General features: G+C 44.4%; 1 protein-coding gene and 1 pseudogene across 8 annotated transcripts in view; one reads left to right on the top strand and one right to left on the bottom strand.

Annotated features, from left to right (window-relative positions):
- Positions 1 to 18192, bottom strand: part of MOB3B (MOB kinase activator 3B) — a 208505-nt gene that overhangs the window by 154583 nt on the left and 35730 nt on the right. The window lies entirely within an intron of this gene.
- On the top strand, positions 10604 to 11578 carry LOC105093610 (glyceraldehyde-3-phosphate dehydrogenase-like; annotated as a pseudogene).

Here is an 18192-nt window from a genome sequence, read left to right as displayed (position 1 = left end):
TGGACTTTAAATTTTCAGGCAAAAGGAAGTAATAACAATCTAAGTGATCTGATAATGAGTCAGTATTCCTCAACATTTATAACCCACTTAGCTTAATACTGTGAGGGAGTTCCAGGATTTTTGCATGTAATAAAATCTAGTGCAATAATATTTCATTAAGTTTTATATACCAGGGAACATTATAAGCTCCACGCCCTCCCACCGATCTCTCAAACGTGTTTTTTTGTTTTGTTGTTGTTATTGTTGCGGGGAGGTAATTAGTTTATTTATTTATTTATTTAATGGAGGTACTAGGGATTGAACCCAAGACCTTGTGCATGCTAGGCATGCACTCTACCTCTGAGCTATACCCTCCCCTCCTCAAATGGTTTTTTTGAATGCAGCATAAACGTTTCTCATTTAAATTTTTTAAATGCACACCATTTAGCATACCACGGTAGGTTATAACTCAGCTATGATCCCTGTGTCCTGATAACAGAATAACTCTCTAAACTGATTAGAAAGTTATTCGGGTTTTCAAACACAGTGATCCTGCTGGAGGATTTAGGCTGCATCCCCAGAAACTCTCAAGAGAGAAGAGACAACCAGAGAGTGTTTCGATTTGCCTTGGTGGAGCACATGGACAGAGAGGATAACGCCGAGATAAAATGGAGACAAATAATTAATGATGCTATCCTCTCTTCACCACTGAGCATGTCCACAACAAATAAGAAAGACACTTGGAATAGAATTAAATCAAACAATTAACTGTGAACGATGTGGCCACCTGGAGGAGGGGAGTGAGTCCTACCTATAAAGTGAAAGATGTGGGCTTGAGTCCAGACTTTGCCCCTTACCTAGTTACCTTCCTAGGCTAAAAGGTATGCCTTTGTGCTTCAATTTCTTCGGTTAAATGAGGGTACTAATACTAATACTACAGCGTGTTTGGGGGTGAGTGTGATAATGTAAAGATAGGCAAATGTCAAGTGTTAGATTTATTAATCCGGATTTCTCATATTATCAGGTTTCAGGTGGCTTCATCATCAACAGGGGTCCCAGCCATAACCTGGACTGCTCTTTGACGTCTTCCCCGCAAGGCCTGACCCTCAAAATGCATAAAATGGTGGAAGGTTTGGAGGAGAGCTTCATTTCCCCATTCCTGGTTTTCATCAGGAAAAATTTTCCCTAAGGACACAACAGGCCTTTCTCTGTCCTTTTACTAACATTACCCCAGAGGGGAGTGGAGGGACTATTTCATGTAACTGGTACATTTGAGAAAGAATCAACTGCACATGTTCAGCTGGCTCAGCTTTTCCCTTCCGAGAGGTGCCTGCCCTCAGGGACTGTGATGTTTGCTGCTCCCCTAACTTTTTGAATGGAGGAAGCTGGCTCTTTGCAGCACTGCCTGCGAAAAGGAGTGGGGCAGGTGGTAAATCTAGGATTCAGATTTAGCAAACAAATTCAGCTAACAGACCCAAAGCTACATCCTCCAGTCTGGATTCTAGAAGCAATAAAGCTGATCTGTTTCTGTTCTGTGGTTTCAACTTCTGCAGAAGTCATGCAGAGAGGAATGGTATTACTTGCTTTGGGGGGCCCTCCTCGAGATCCCAATGTGAGGTTGTGTACACAGGCTTGCAGATGCCAAGGCAGCCGTTTTGTAGTAAGGCTTCACTGTGGGACATCAATGCAAGGACAGCCCTGTTTAAGACATAACTCACTGATCTGCAGAAGGTTGGTGTCTGCAGACCAGGCATGCAGAGTCTCCTCAAGAGATGACTGAGACAAGAGAGTCCACCCCACCACAGGGAGCATCTCTCCCAGTAACTGTCCGGCCCCAGGCACAGAGAGTGAGGATGCTTAGATAAGAGCAACATTCATCTGGGAGGTGTTTCTAAACATTCCACAATAGTCACTGAGCACTGGGCTTGACAGTCCCTTGCTATAGGTGGGTACTGTCCAGGAACATGCTATCACCAGCCTCCTCCATGGGGAATCTAAACACCTCCACCCAGATGGGACCTCTCCCTTGCCCGGCCTTATTGCCTCAAGCTTCTCTCTGGGTTAACTTCAATCTCTGGGAAAGTAAAGGGAATGACGTAGAGAAGGAAGGAAGAGAGAAAGAAGGGATGCTAACCATCTCTGTCCCAGGACGTCTGCATCTCATTCCTCGCCATCCCCACCCCCTACACTCATGCAGTAACCTCACACCATACTGCATTTCTGTGCTTACACATCTGGCCCTTCCATTAGTCTGTGAGGGCTGTGATCACCCCAGACTTCATCACAACTCTAGGACCCAAGGCAGACCAGGAACAAATAGGAACTTAGTAAGTTGTGTGGTTGAACTGTGGGTCTAAGTTATTTTGCTAATCAAATGCTGTACAAACAGTTCTTTTTCCAGCTGAGAGGGCCATGCTCCGGGAATCCTGATGAGCCAATGAGCGACAAAAGAAACCTGCTCGGAAAGCAGAGATACTTCACGCACAGATCAATAGCAGCCACTCGCCCGTGCGGTTCCCCAGGCCAATCTAAACAGCGCTCACATTCTCATTTTTCCAGCATCCACTGAAAAATCTGCTCCTTTGGAAACACGCCTGGCCTTAAAAGAATGTTTCAAAACTCATGGTAGATCTTTGAAACCATCTCTGCATGGTGCTCTACCTGTGTGCTTAGTTTAAAAAATAAGTTAAAAATATATAACTCAAAGGGAAAAATAATAGGGAAGAGAGGAAGGCAATCAGCTTGGGGAATTTTTTTTCTGATGTAAGAAGAAATGTATCATATCACTTCCTTTAGTGCCAACTCTATGTCTGTGACTCTGGTGCCATTCCCCAAGTTTATGTCGCAGCCACATCCAATCCCTTCACAGAGGGATGTGACCGCAGGCATCCTGGCCCCTAACCTATCACCCTTAGTCATCCTGCTCAATACCTTAAACTTATTCTCCTCCAGCCATGATCCTGCCACCTGCACCATGTATGCTGGGGAGGCCTGAGAGGGAGATCACTGCAGGTGGGGTTTCACAGCAGGAAGAAGCCTCAAAAATCACTTCATTCTGTTCAGCCTCTTAATGTATTAAGTACCAAGGTAGAAACAAACACACTTAACGCCCAGAAAGGTGAGACCCTCACTTAGGACAGATTGGAGCTGAAACAAAGCCTCAAGCTCAATGCCAGTGTTCTTTTCAGTAACCCATGACTCTCTTAAAAGTTTGAGAAAACCTGACACCTAGCTGCCCTTCAAAACTGCCCCCAACTTCACTATAACTCACTCTCTCAATACTTCAACACAAACCATATATATACATATATACATATACACATACATGTATATATATCCTTTTATGTATATATAGTATATATATGTACATATACAGTTTTTAAAATTTTCCTGTTGGTTTTTAAGCCTTTTTTTTAAAGCAACATAGACTTTTTTCCCCAACAAAGTATTATACAGGACCCAATTATACAAAAATAGATACAAATTCTCTCTTCTGTGGTTGAAACAGGGAGAAGGGCCCTCCCTCTTAGCCTGCCCCTCCCACAGTCCCCGAATCCCCTCTGAGGACATCCAGGTGTGGCTCTATCAGTGAGACAACTCACCCGATCCCTCATGCCCACTGCACTTGTCAGGGACTCAGTTTCTGCCCCAGCCCTTTCCTTGGCTTGCCCACCTGCCATCAGCCTTCAGGCTTCAAGGTCTGGACGTCTGCTGCCACCTCTAAGCAGCTGCTTCTGAATGCGCTGTTAGAAATGACTCTTGTCTCTCCTTTGCTCCAGAAGCTTTGGATTTGTAACTGTTCCTCTGGACCCAAACAGCCTGAAGCATTCATTATTCTCCTGTCTCCCCCTCACCTTCCAGCTCACCCATAATGAGGGCCCACTCACCCATCTGGCAGCCCCTGCGGGTCCACCAAGGCAGGCATCAGACTCAAGCTGCCACTCGGGGGAAGGCTCGGTCTACCCCTTCGCCTCCTCTCCTGACCCTTCCCTGATCTGGCTTTGTTTCTGCTCATCATTTTTTTTCATTTATTATTGAAGTATAGTTGCTGTACAATATTATAAGCTGTACAATAGAGTGATTCACAACTTTTAAAGGTTATACTCCATTTATATTTATTATAAAATATTGGCTACATTTCAGTGTTGTACAGTATCTCCTGGTAGCTTATTTTATACCTAATAGTTTGTTCCTCTTGCTCCCCTACCCCTATGTTGCCCCGCCTCCCTAACTAGGCTCATTTTGAGCCCTTGCTTCTCAAATGGTCTTGGGTTTGACCAGCTCTTCTTGCGTTCTCCACTCTCCCCTGCATTGCCTCTCATTTGTTCTTTTCCATTTTTCCCCTCAGGGGCCCTGGGGACACTGGAAGAGGTGGGTGACTGCTCAAGAAGAAAATATGACCCCTGCTCACCCAGAGCCATCTGTCCACTGACTGACTATTGAGTTCTCCCTGGACCTCCTGCATGCCCTCAGAAACAACAGGAAGACCGAGATTCCATGGGTGCTTGTTTAAAGTGCAGACCTTCAGGTTGCACCTCTCATTTTATATGTCTCAACTCTGATGCCTTCCAACGTTTAAGAACTCGCTGAGCTGGGAGTTTCACATGAGGCCTGGCATATCCCAAGGTCCATGGGTCAACAGCCATTTACTGAGGAGAATGGGCACAACAGAAATGTGGTCATTTGAAGAGCTGAATTTCCAGCAGTAAGAATGTCAGAATAACAGAAAAAGTCCTTAAAGGAAAGGGGGACTAACTTAAATCACACTGAGCATGGAGAATGCGGCCCTCCCCCTGACTGGTCCCCCAGCTACATCACCCATGGCGAGCCTGGCTGGATTAACCACCTGCTTTGTCCAGTGTCTGCCGGCCCTTGTCCTGTATCTGCTGGCCCCTGTAGGTATCTCACAGACTGGTGCCTCAGTACGTGAGTCTGAGATCAGACAGCTGGGTTTGACTCCCAAGTCTATCATTTTCAGAGCCGTTGGTTCCTGAGCTTATTATATAACACTGCTAAACTTTAGTTTCATAATATAATGATCCACGTCTTAGTGTTGCTGAGCGTTAAATGACATTATCTGAATAAAGCATCTGACACAGCATCAGGCACAAAGTCAGTCTGTCATAAGCATCAGCTTTTCATTGTCATTAACATAATGCTTTCTTGACCTCATATGTGTGTCCCCACTGCCGGACAGGCTTTCCACTTTTCCTCCCTTACAAACCCACTCTTAGGGGGAGGGTATAGCTCAGCGGTAGAGCGTATGCCTGGTATACACAAGGTCCTGGATTCAATCCCTCGTACTTCCATTAAAACAAACACCTAATTACCTGCCCCCCCCCAAAAAAAACCCCAAAATCTTAACAGACTCTTGCTAAATTACACCTCAAAGGATTGTGGCGGTGATGGAATAAGACAGTAGGTGAAAAGAGGTTAGCAGTGGGTCTGGTGCGCAGCAGGCACTCAGTAATGATCAGTGATTATTAAAAAGTCTGACCCACCTTTACCAGTCCTGCGGGGAACAGCAGGAACTTTCTCTCATCAGGTCTGATGCTCTGACACCTCCCTCCGGCCACTAGGCAGAAGAGCCTTTCAGGAGGGCAGGAGCCCAGTTTAGGTGGCTTCTCCAGGGACCACATGGAGAAGCCGGCGAGAAAGCCTGTGTTGATTGGACATTTATGTCTATTATTTTATGACAGGAATTTGAGCTCTCTCAGGGCAGTGCCAGAAAAACTCATCTGAGTCCAGGGCTGCTTAATACCAAATAGCTTAATTCTGATTTTCTTATGTAACCACAATATGTATGTAGACTTGCCAACAATGTTAAAAAACAGAAGACTCCCCCCCCCAAAAAAAAAAATCAAAGAAAAAAATCTTCTGGTAGTTTCTAAACCAACTTGCATGGAAACAGTTAACCCCATAAAAGTGTGATGGGTGTAAATTTTTACATTCATTTAGAAGAGTGGTTTCTGTTTTTCCTGTTTTATTCTTTGGGTAGGTTTATTTATTTTTCCCACACTATTCTTTAATGACAAATGAGGGTGACACCACTCTTCTTAAAAACAATGAAATCTGCAGGGAGGGAAAAAAGAACCCTTACAAGCCTCCGTAGGCGTGGGGAACTTTTGCCTGGAGAAGTGTGCAGATCAAGCAAACGGATGGAAAACAACAGCCTTGAGCCAAACGCTCGCGGTGAGGACTCGCTTTATTTCTGGTCCGAGCACAGAGGCCAGGAAGCTACATCCACCAATGTTTTTCACTTAAGATTCTACATCCATCAATCTATCTTGTTGAGAAAGTCTCCTTTAGAGATTTCCTCTATTTGTTTAAAGAAAGAAGAGGAAAAACAGAAACAGAGCCACCACTCCTAGGAAAACGGCACTTGCCTATCAACCAGCAAGAGATCAAATCAGGTGTTTGATACTATCACCTTGAACTACATTTTATTTTCTTCAAACTGCATTTTATTCTTAAAAAAAAAAAAAGGCAAAAGCAACTCCCTGAGTTTAGGCAGTGTTTGCTTTTATATAAGGGCTAAATGACTTACGTTCTTTTTGGAAGAAAGGTAATGTAGGAATCTATAAAAACTCCAATAGGCATACCACAAACATTTCTCATACCAATTTTAGTCAATTAAAAAAAAATCAAAGGCTTAATATAGTTGAAGACTGAAAAATAGAGTTCCACAAAGAGAAGACTGTCACATTAAAAAAAGGAAACACATCTGAGAGGCACTTCAGCACAGCTTAAATGCAGATCCTTACATAACTGATCAAGATATAAACCATTCGCAAATATTTCTATTTTAAATCGCAAGATGGTTGGCCCCAGACCCTAGAAACTGGGCGTGATTGCACAATGAGCTGGGCCTCATTTCCTCTCCCCCTTAATTTGCCCTCACCCAGCGTAGTTTCTAGAGAAAGACAAAACCTGACAGAGCAGGGCAGGATGTCTAAGGAGGCCTGATTTATTTCAGTCTTGAAAAGCCACTCCCCTTGGATTCTCATTTCTGCAGGGAGTGCAATCCACACGACCGGGCTCGCTATGCTGAATCCAGTACACGTTTTTCTCATCTGGCCGAGTGAACTTGAGAAATGTGAGCACCACCTGCGCAGGCGTCTGCGGGAGGATCCCGGGGGAGTGGGGAGGGCTGGGGTGGGGGGGGGCGGGTTTGCGCTGGGACGCTGAGCAGTGTTAAGTAAGTGTTGCCTCGGGCTCCCGGGCTCCTGGGACTGCCTGGACAGGAAAGAGGCGGGGCCTTGGCCCTTCAGATGTCTAGTAAGAGAAGCTTTCCAAGCTGGCATCACAAGCAAGAAGTGGAGCTCCTGCCCTGGGAGCTAGGTCCCTAAACTGATCTACATCCAAAGAGGGCCTCCTGGCTTGTGGGCACCATGTAGCAACCTGAAAGTAGAAAGTCGAGACAGAGCATGGGGAATTCCAGACCTTTCTCCACCCAAAGGGCTAGCCCCAAACAGGGAAAGTCAATGATGGACCCCGTCAACATGTTCCCTCAACACTGTCAGAGGCGGTGTGTTCTCCCCAGCTCCGCACCCCTGCCCACCTTGCTCATGCGAGGATGGGGGAGGAAGACCCCTCGGTGTGCATTTGGGAAGCTGCCAAGGCAGTCTAAGCTTTCAGCTGGACCACCTGACCTGAGAGCAGCCACACACACTTGGAAAACATTATTTCATCTTTATGATGGTCTTGGTTTAGGATGTACTTAATTTTATAAAGCCCCCTGAAATTGTGTGGGAAGGAGATAAAGCAGTTCTCATGATATCAGCATGAGATTTCCTCCAACCATATCCAGGTAAACATAAGAGGGTCCTTTTAACTAAAAGGGCTTTCTGACTAATGAAGAAATAAATGTACACCTCATCATTCCATGGCCTACCAGAAACTCCTGAGGACTGAGGATTTAGAAGGAATGATTCAAGTGGAGTTTCCCTAGTCTTCATCAGCCAAACCTACTCCTCCCCACAGTCTTACTTTTTCATCTGTCTCAGCAAGGCTGGCTGAAAAAACCTCACTCAAGCCAGCAGACAAGTGAAGGCAATGGCATTTGTGAATGGCTCACTCCGGGGTCAGCGTACCCGAGACTAGTTGCCCTGATGACGGGGCTGGCAATGTGCCTGCTGGTTGGAACCTTCTTATTGTTTCTGTCACAAGACCCACAGCTATTTCCTGATCTGGGAAATTTTGGAGGGGCAAGAAAAGGGAAGACAGGAAGGGAAGAGATACTCCTGATAAAATTGGGCAATGGCTCTTGTAAGATATACAACCTGTTCCTCCCAGGCAACAGCAAATAATCCCATCAAAATGAACTATGAAATCTGGAGTAAAGCATTTGAAAAAAAATCTGTGGTGATATACTTGGAATTTTAAACAATGCGTACATTTTCCCTCAGTAAACCCACCTTTAACAATCTATCAAAAGACAAGTTTAGAGGGCTACTGGGGTAGGCAGACTTCTAAGATGGCCCCCAATGGCCTCAACATCCTGGTATCCATGGCTCTTGAATAATCCTCTCTGCCTGCTTGAGGGCTGGACCTAGTGACTTCCTTCCAGTGAATAGAACAGCAAAAGGGATGGGGAATGCCTCTGAGATTCGGTTTTAAACGATTGTGACTTCTGTCTTGTTTGCAAATTCTTTCAGCCTCTCTTGCCTGTTCACTTTGATGAAGCCAGCTGCCATGCTATGAACTCTCCTTCAGAGAGGACCACAAGGCAAGGAACTGAGGGTGGCTTTCAGTCAACAGCCAGTGAGAATGAAGGCCCTCAGGCCAGCAGTCCATCAGGAACTGAATCCTGCCTGCCACCACTGAGTTAGCTCAGAAACAGATCTTTCCCCAGTCCATCCTTGAGATGACTAGCTCAAGCCTTAACCTTGATTACAGCCTTGAGAGAGTTCCTGAACTAGAAAATTCCATTCATCTGTGCTCTGATTCCTGACCCAGAGATACTGGGAGATAATACATGTTGTCGTTTTCAAGCCTCTAAATTATGGGGTATTTTGTTACACAGCAAGATATAATACAGCTTTTAAGCATCATTGTTTACAATCACACCCAAAAAAGGGAAATGATCCAAAAGTCCATTCTGAGAGAGCTAGTTCAGTCAAGAATGACATCTAACTATACAAGAAATGTTGGGCAGCCCTCAAGATATAATGAGGTCAGTACATCTGTATTGAAATGGAAAGAAGTCTACGAAAATGAAAAAGCAAGTTGCTGAGCAATTTGGGACTTCTAAAACCCGGCAGAGATCTAGATTTCCATCCCTGTAATCTCCAGACAAACTCCTCACCCAGTATTCCCATCTCAGAAAATAACAACTGTAGTTATCTAGTTGCTTTAGGCAAACAAACAGAAACCAAAAAAGAGAGAGAAAGAGAAAGGAGAGATCATTCTTGACTCTCTAACTGCTCATCTAATCCATCATTAATTATACAGTTTATCTTCAAATTGCTACCACATCCCACACTTCTCACCGCCTCCACAGTGACTCCTCCCATCCAAGCCACCATCCTCTTTCTTGGGCAGCTGCAGTGGACCTGACTTGTTGCCCTGCTTCTACTTCTGCACTTCTACAGTCTATATCCAGGCAATAGCCAGAGTGGTACTTAGAAAATATGAATGACATCAAGCCACTCCCTTCTCTAAGCCCTATAAAGGCTTCCCATCACAGTCAGAATAAAAACCAGAGTTGCTAGGTTGGTTCACAAAGCCATGATCTACAGATCTGACCCCTGGATATTTCTCCTTCCTTTGCAATTCTCCCTCTCACTTATCTGCTTTATCCGCATTGGCCTCCTTAACGTTTCTACGTCAAACTGATATTGTATATCTAACCAAATTTCTGCTCAAAAATGAGGGGTGAAATAAAGACATGTCCATATATAAAGAAAAGAATATCCAATTCACAGAGGCTCCCCGCCAAAATATTAAACAGTAATAATATATTTCAGTATAAAGTAAACTAAGAAAAAAGTAAGATAAACAGTGATAAGTAAAGAAGATAATAAACATGATAGTAAATTTATAAACACCACTACTGTTCTTAAAAAATGTTTAGACTAATAGTGGGGAGGAGTTATATACAACTTGGAACTAAAATATTAAATAGCAATAATATTAAAGTACAATTACCTGAAAGCATTTTAAGGTCCTTGTGTTGTTTGGTAGAAGAATAGCAATTTTGAACAATTTTTAAAAGTTTTTAAAGCTAAGCATGCCTATTATAATTTTAGGGGAAATGAGGGTGGGGATGGGGCAAAAGAAATGTAATGTATCACTTCCAAAGTAAAAGAGGGGACAAAAAGGGAAAAAAGAATACTCAAATGCAACATGTACAGATAAGCAAAATCAGAAAGATATGCCACAGGCAGATCCTCATTAAAGGAAATTTAAAGACTGTAGTTCAAGCCAAGGAAATTGATCACAGATGTAAGACATATAAAGGACACAGAAGAAGGAATCAAGAGGATACAAGAGGATATAAGATCTCAAGCTACAAGAAAGAATTAAGAGCACAGAAAGTGGTAACTATAAAGATAAATCAGGCTCTCTGCTCCTCCCTGTTCAACAGCCAGCCAGAACTCTCCTCAGTGCCAGCAGCGTCTCTGAGACACGATGGTGAAGGTCGGAGTGAATGGATTTGGCCATATCGGGTGCCTGGTCACCACAGCTGTTTTTCACTCTGGCTAAGTGGACACTGTTGCCATCAACGACCCCTTCATTGACCTCAACTACATGGTCTACATGTTCCAGTATGATTCCACCCATGGCAAGTTCCATGGCACTGTCAAGCTGAGAACTGAAAGCTTGTCATCAATCGAAAGTCCATCACCATCTTCCAGGAGCAAGATCCTGCCAACATCAAATGGGGCAACTTGAAGGGCAGAGCCAAGAGGGTCATCATCTCTGCCCCTTCTGCTGATACCTCCATGTTTGTGATGTGTGTGAACCATGAGAAGTATGACAAGTCCCTCAAGATTGACCACCAACTTGGTGCCTCTTGCACCACCAACTGCTTGGCCCCCTGGCCAAGGTCATCCATGACCACTTTGGCATTGTGGAGGAACTCATGACCACAGTCCACACCATCACTGCTACCCAGAAGACTGTGGACAGCTCCTCTGGGAAGCTGTGGCGTGATGGCTGAGAGGATTCCCAGAACATCATCCCTGCTACTACCAGTGCTGCCAAAGCTATGGGCAAGGTCATCCCAGAGCTGAATGGGAAGCTTACTGGCATGGCCTTCCGTATTCCCACCCTCAGCTTGTCTATTGTGGATCTAACCTGCCACCTGGAGAAACCTGCCAAATATGACGACATCAAGAAGGTGGTGAAGCAGGCATTGGAGGGCCCCCTCAAGGGCATCCTGGGCTACACTGAGGACCAGGTTGTCTCCTGAGACTTAAATAGTGACACTCATTCTTCCACCTTCAATGCTGGGGCTGGCATTGCCCTCAATGACCACTTTGTCAAGCTCATTTCCTGGTATGGCAGTGAATTTGGCTACAGCAACAGGGTGGTGGACCTCATGGTCCACATGGCCTCCAAGGAGTAAGAGCCCCTGTACCACCAGCCCAAGCAAGAGCACGAGATGAAGAGAGAGGCCCTTAGCTGCTGGGGAGTCCTGGTCCCAAATTGATCCCCCAACACATTGAGAATCTCCCGACCTCCACACAGTTTCCATCCCAGACCCCCTGAAGAAGGGGAGGGGCTTAGGGAGCCCTGCCTTGTCATGTACCATCAATAAAGTACACTCTACCCAAAACAAACAAACAAACAAAAAAAGGTAAATCAACACGAGCATTGACTCTACAAAAGAATAAAGCAAGCAATACCTTGTGAGATTTTAAAAAGAAAAAAATACATAGATTTAAAATATACAGAAAGACCTGCGTAAGAGTTGGGAGGACATAAGCGGGAAAGGTGTTGTTCAGAAAAAATTAAAGATATCCATCACTTTAGAATTTGGCAAGTTAAAGATACAAGCTATAATTACTAGGTTAACCACGAAAAGAATAAAAACAGACAGTATAATTTTCAGAGTGGTACAGAAGAAAAAGTGGAGTGAGGCAACAAACTCAGTCAACCCCAAAGAAGAAAGGAGAGAAGAAACAGAAACCGTGGGGAAAACAGAAAGCACAAAAGACTCTGGCAGATGTGAATTAAAATATATCAGTAATGATAACAAATGTAAATCCACTGAATGTTCCAGTTTAAAAACGGTAACAAATTTCAACACCTCCTGGATTAGACAAAGTCACATGAATGAGTAAACAGCAGGTATGGGAAAGCAACAGCTGAAATGAAATGGTAGCTGTTATCTCCTGAGGGCCGGGGAGACAACAGAGCATAGTGGGGCCTAGGGTAAACGGGTGAGAGAATATCAGTCTAAAGAAGGCAGTTCTCACGCCATGTGGGAATACAGCCCAGTGCCCTGCATGTCGACTTTCAAATAAAGCTGGAAATTCTGAGTTTTAAGGGAAATCTGATTCTTCTAAAGTTTAATTAATTAATTAATTAATTTAGGTGGGGGGGTAATTAGGTTTATTTAGTATTTATTTATTCTTAGAGGAGGTACTGAGGATTGAACCCATGACTTCACGCATGCTAAGCATGCACTCTACCACTTGAGCTATACCCTCCCCCAGAAATCTGATTCTTAAACAGAGGCGACTACTTTTTTTAAAAAAGGCTAACATTGAAAAAAAAAAAAGAATATCCTATCAACGCTGTGGATGGAAGAAAAGGAGATAAAATGAAACAAGCAAGCAAACAAGCAAAAAGCATGATACATAAAATGCAGAAACAAAAACATAAAACAAAGGAAAACAAGAACAGCCTCAGGAAGCCCTTGCAGCACAAATGGAAGTCACAGCTTCTACTAAACTACTGAACACCCACTGTGATCCACACCCTGTAATTTCCACTCTGTTCAACCTTATCATTTGGCTAAAGAGACCTAACATTAAAGGATGGGAAAAACACTGAATAATCCAAACATAAAGTACCCAGAGCACTAGAGGTCCCTCAAAACTCCAAATAACGTCTGCATCTTTGTTCCATCATTTCTGCTTACACCAAGTCTCCTCTGGGGCTTCCTGGGTACCTGGGCTTATCTACCTGTTAAAAATAGTGGCATTAAACGATGCCTGAAAGGATGGAGCAGAGGAAGCAGAGAAGGGAAAAAAGAATCAAGGATGTTCACCTTATGTCACTCTCAGCTTGTTATTTAAGCCAGTTCCTGCAATGTCAGTTCTTCCTCGTGGCATGTGAGGTAAGGTCCCAAATGTTCAGTGTGGCTTCCAAGGCCTTTCATACCCGGCTCATTGCAGCCGCTGCCTCCGCACCTCTGCCCAGGCTGCTGCCCCTGCCAGGATGCCTCCAGTCTCCCCCTCCACACTTCAAACCAAATAAATCCATTCCCAAGTGAAGCGTTCTCTAAAGGATGCTTAAGGCAGGGTAGGAATAGCTCAAGGTGGAGGGCATGCTTAGCATGCACAAGGTCCTAGGTTCAATCCCCAGTACCTCCTTTCAAAAGGTTGCTTGAGGTGTCTGATGAAATCTCTAGATGAGGAATGTACTTCATGGCTATTTTTAAACTTATGGTTACCAGGGAGGAAAGGGGATGGGGAGAGATAAATTGGCAGTTCAGGATTTGCAGACACTAACTACTATATGTAAAATAGATGAATAACAAGGTCTTACTGTATAGCACAGGGAACTATGTTCAATACTTTGTAATAACCTATAATGAAAAGAATCTGGAAAACAATATATATATATAACTGGATCCCTTCACTGTACACCTGAAACTAACACAGTGTAAATCACTGATACAAATATCAATTAAAAAAAGAGAATTCTAAAGAGAAAAACATCCAAATTAACAAATGTTTAAGGAAATATCTATAAATATGATGCTTACTTCTTAATTTTTAAATCTAATACTCAAAGATATTTTATTCTATAGGGTAGATTACATTGTCCCACTTTTTAAAACCATGTGAATGCATAACTCCTGAGGAATCAGAGCAGTCATAAATTGAATGAGTTACTTACAGTCAGTTTCAAAAGCCAAATTATAAGAACTCTTTCATTTCCTGCAGCAGAAATGACATTCAACATGGGGTGTAGGCGCACGTTGACATGTTCGGCATGTGTGTGGGCAGAAGAGGACCCAGGACCTCAAAAAGTCATAGAGATCTGATACAGCTGGATGGGTAAGGGAGAGCTGGTGGGACACCAGGCAGCACAGGGGGCTTGGCAGAGGGCTGGTCGTGGCTGAGGTGGTCCCTTCTCTGCCCCTCACCTCTCATGAAATCATTCATAAAACTACAGACCCAGGAAAATGCTGATTTCCACTGGATTTCTTGTAGACATGGCAAAAAGGATAAATCTTGGAGTCCAGCTTGGATTCTGAGTAGAAGTGAGGAGGTTGCATGATTCAGCAGCAGGGACAGAGAAATAAAAGGGGGGCCAGAGCAGAGGTGAGGGGCCGTGCTGAACTCACAGTGCCAGAAACTGGGGTTCAGACCAAATTCTCCCTCTTTGTGGGGTAGGAGTGTCCCAAGGAGACATGTTACCTGCATTCCATAATGGATGCTCTTCTGAAAAAGCATAATCTGTCAAGAGTGTCTGGAGCTAGGGACAGGTTGAAAATAGAAGTGACTGGGCATCTTTCATAAGGGCTTCCCTTCAGAGATTCGAGTTAATAAAGAGAGAAGGGGGAGCGGCAAGTCAGGTGCCTTCACAGAAGCCCTGGATCCAGCTGGGTCTCCCAGGGTTTCCTCGGCAGCCTACTGCCCCCCAGGTCGGGGCTGAAGAGGCAGTCTCCATGCTTCCAGCTATAATGGACTAATATTAAAACCAAAATGGAACAAAACAAAAAACCCGGGTGGAGCAGGAAACCATAGGAAGTGCACGTTTCTCCCTGTGCAAAGCTGATGGGTGGGAAGCAGAAAAGAGAGAGCAGACTATAGCCCATTATTTTTACTTTGAATAAAAAGCATAAAGGACTTGAAAAATATTTGCTGTGAGCCTCCAACTTTGGAGTCACTCTAACTCATCCACATTAAAGAGCCTCCATCAAGGCTCCATGGGCAGCAGTCCCAGGGGGCATCCCTTTGGTTTGGTCCAGGGATTTTTCCTGCTGCATTTCAGGCCTGCCCATCCGCCAAGCCCTGCCTCTGCCCTGTGGGCTCGATGCCTGCACAAACCGACCCCCTGCCCCCACCATACATTTCCTCTCTCCCTCTTTCAGAACGAGAGGTCCCATGCATCCTGGGGCTTTGTCTGCAGGCACTTACATGCAGGCATTGGGCTCACCCAGGTACTGGCCAGTAAACTCCATCTGCACAGCCAGGTCCGGGTACACACCTTGGAAAGGCTAGCCTGGGACTCTGAGACATACAGTGACAGTGACCACACATCTCAGTTAGTAAAAACTTGTCTTAGCCTTTAACTCTAACAGCACATGAACCACCATGGAAAATTGACCTCGCCACTGTTTTTGAGCAGACCACTCACCCAAGCTCTAGACCAGCATTTTTCATTGCCAGGGGGACAATTTCAGTGGAATGTCTCATTAGCATCCTATCCACATACTGACAAAATGTTAGTAACAATAAGGATCACAGCCACTACTTCTATATATCACTTATTCTATACCATTAACTATTGCTAACCACAGATACAAACTCACTGAGCTGTTAGTCAAGCCTCTTTACAATAAGACGGTCCAAAAATCTACATTTAATTTGTCCACCCACTATTTCTTGAGCACCTGCTAGGTCAGCTGTGGTGAACAAAGCAGACATTATTCTTATTTTAATGGAGCTTATAGTCTGGTGATGGAAAAGCCATTAAACACACACACATGTACAAAATACAATTACAAACTGTGAAAATGATAAAAAATGAAACAACTTTTTAAAAACTAAAAAAATACAATTACAAATTGTGCTGTGTGCTAAGAATGAGAAGAGCACGTGCTACAAGAGAGGATGGTGGGGTGAGGGCTAGAAGTGGTTTCAAAGTCAATGGTCCACTAAGCATGATGGAGGCAATGAATGGAAATAATGTCCTGTATCTTGGGCAATCACGTCCTGATTGAATATAAGCATAATTGGATTAAGCATCATTAATGCCAGTCCCGTGGCATCCAAGCCACAGGGTTTCATGTTCGATTATAACTTTCACCTGGCATTGATGGCCCTGCAGTCTGACTACAACCTAATTTTACAGCTTTGTGCCACTTCTGCAGTTCTAAAGGCGAGGAGTGGAAAGCCGTCCAGGCTAGTGGAAGGGGAGAGTGGTAAGAACATAATGGCAACGAGGAGAACGTAGGCCTTGGCTGTTGAAATTGGAATGAGAGCCAAGGTAGCTTAAGAGTCCTCAGTGTGGGAAACAATTCTCCATGATGTGTCTGCCAGTCTGATTAACTAGACTATCTTTTCCAGAATGTTTCCCTCAGCATACAGCCAGGAAGCTAGAGACAGTGTCCCCCTCCAGGTCAGAGGGCACATTTGTTTTCTGATCAGCAGAGTAAAGACAGGGCACATCGCCAGGCCAGAAAGATCTGCCTACCGCCAGGGTAATAAAGATAATGGCACTGTCTCTGGAGGGGAGGATGGGTAGGTCCCCCTTAAAAAATGGGGGTTTCCCAAGCTCATTGTTGCTCAGCTGTGGAACAGACCCCTGTGTTCACAAGCACTCACCCACATCCACATCACCCCCATGGGACTTGAGGGGCAAAGGGGAACTGATGTGAACAGGAAGTTCTCACTGCCTGCTGGACCATGAGTCATGTACTACCTAGATGCTCGCAACCTAGAAGCTTCCTACTCTGGGCTGCTTCTGAAGGACTGCTTGGTCACTTGAGTCTTAGGAACATGAGTTTGAAGATCTCCAGTCTTGTGTCCTCTATTAAAATGACTCAACTGTCATGGGAGGGTATAGCTCAGTGGCAGGGTGCGTGTTTAGCATGCACTAGGTCCTGGGTTCAATACTCAGTACCTCCCTTACAATAAATAAACAAACAAACAAACAAATAAATAATCTAATTACTTGCCACTGCCAAAAAAAATTTTAAAAAGAAAAGACTCAACTATTTCCATAAGTTCTCCATACATCTTTCTCACCGTGGTTCAATGTATCTTTTCTCTGCATTGTATCATGGTTTCTGGCAAATCACAGTTTCTGCTTTCTCATAACTTGGTTTGCTCGTGGCCTCTTGGGCGTATCCTTTCAGCTTTCACTGCTATCTGATAATCTTCATTTCCAACATCAAATTTCTGAGAGAATTAACCGACTGAGCCAACCTGTCTCTGACAGGACAGAGACTTTCAAGCCAGGCCAGCCCACAAGTCTGTCAATACGCAGACTGGCTTCCCGTGAGTCAGGTGATGATTATTTATCCACCGGCTCTCAGCCTCACACCTGCCTTCCTAGGCGCAGCTCTGTATCATCCCTGGGGACTGGAAGTCTGCAAATGATTTTCCCAAGCTCCCTTACCAACTGGTTTGCTATTATGTTGTTAAACATGGGAGGTGGAGGAGGGAGAGCATCAGGTAGAACAAAGACAAGATCTTCCTGAATTTAGCTCTTACAGGGTGGCAGCTGCTGTAGCAGCAGCAAGAGTGGGATGATTCAGAACGCTAACCATACCACCAAACTCAGCTCAACATTCAGCCCAGCAGATATGGTACCGTGCAAACATAATTTTTTACACAGAGATTCAAGATTGGCGTCACATCTACAGAGGGTTCATGATGCACCCACAGAGTGGCGCTGACTTAATCACACGGGGTGCTCCTTTGCACACCCAGCAGAACTACATGACCTCGTGGTCGATGTAGCCGGGCAAGCGGGGTTTACGTGATGTACATTTCCAGGCTGCCTGAGCCCACTTATCCCGTGCCAGGGGTGGGAGAAGGACCAGCACAGGGTTACAACCATCACAGGGCAGGAGCTCACAATTGTTCCTACTTATTCTGGAAAAACTGGTAACTTGCACAGACTGAAAGGGCGAGCTGTGATGTTTCAAATGTCTGGTGGCGATTTTAGATAAAAATCTGATTCCCATCCTCATTTTGGAAAATTTAGATTTTGCTGCCAGGGTTTCTTTCCAGCAACTTTGGGCTTGTTTTTCCATTTTTCTCTGCTGTTTCATACTCACACATATCTTTTTGCCCAAGC

Source organism: Camelus dromedarius, chromosome 10 (genome assembly GCF_036321535.1).
Source record: "Camelus dromedarius isolate mCamDro1 chromosome 10, mCamDro1.pat, whole genome shotgun sequence".
Taxonomy (NCBI): Eukaryota; Metazoa; Chordata; class Mammalia; order Artiodactyla; family Camelidae; genus Camelus; species Camelus dromedarius.
Note: the sequence above shows the minus strand (reverse complement) of the source record. Positions and strands in the feature narration are given on the sequence as shown.